Below are 970 nucleotides of genomic sequence, written 5' to 3' on the forward strand. Positions count from 1 at the left end.
CGGGAAGATGGAATTCGATATTTTGCAAATCGTATTTGGGTACCGAAGTTGGGTGGATTAAGGAAGTTGATATTGAACGAGGCACATAAGACAAGATATTCGATACATCCTGGAGTTGGAAAGATGTACCAAGATCTTAAGACGCATTATTGGTGGCCTAATTTGAAGACAGACGTTGCAACATATGTTGGGGAATGTTTAACTTGTTCCAAAGTCAAAGCAGAACACCAGAAGCCGTCAGGGTTACTTCAACAACCAGAAATTCCAGAATGGAAATGGGACGGTATTACCATGGATTTCATCACGAAGTTACCAAAGACTGCTTGGGGATACGACACCATTTGGGCAATTGTTGATCGTCTTACCAAATCTGCACATTTCTTGCCTATAAAGGAAACAGATAGAATGGATAAATTATTACGATTATATATAAAGGAAATAGTTTCAAGGCATGGAATACCTATTTCCATTATATCTGATCGTGATAGTAGATTTACCTCAAAGTTCTGGCAATCACTACAGGAGGCACTAGGAACTCGTTTAGATATGAGTACCGCATATCATCCGCAAACCGACGGGCAGAGTGAAAGAACGATTCAGACTCTTGAAGACATGCTCAGGGCATGTGTGATCGATTTTGGAAACGGATGGGATAAGTATCTACCGTTAGCAGAATTTTCGTATAATAATAGTTATCATGCAAGCATTAAAGCTGCACCATTCGAAGCGTTGTATGGAAGGAAGTGTAGATCTCCTATCTGTTGGAATGAAGTAGGAGATCGACAATTAACTGGTCCCGAGATCATACACGAAACGACTGAGAAGATAGTACAAATCAAGGAGAGATTGAAAACAGCCCGAAGTCGCCAAAAGAGCTACGCCGATATCCGAAGGAAACCATTAGAGTTTCAGATTGGGGACATGGTTATGCTAAAGGTGTCACCTTGGAAAGGTGTAATACGTTTCGGTA

Source organism: Rutidosis leptorrhynchoides, chromosome 1 (assembly GCF_046630445.1).
Source record: "Rutidosis leptorrhynchoides isolate AG116_Rl617_1_P2 chromosome 1, CSIRO_AGI_Rlap_v1, whole genome shotgun sequence".
Lineage (NCBI taxonomy): Eukaryota > Viridiplantae > Streptophyta > Magnoliopsida > Asterales > Asteraceae > Rutidosis > Rutidosis leptorrhynchoides.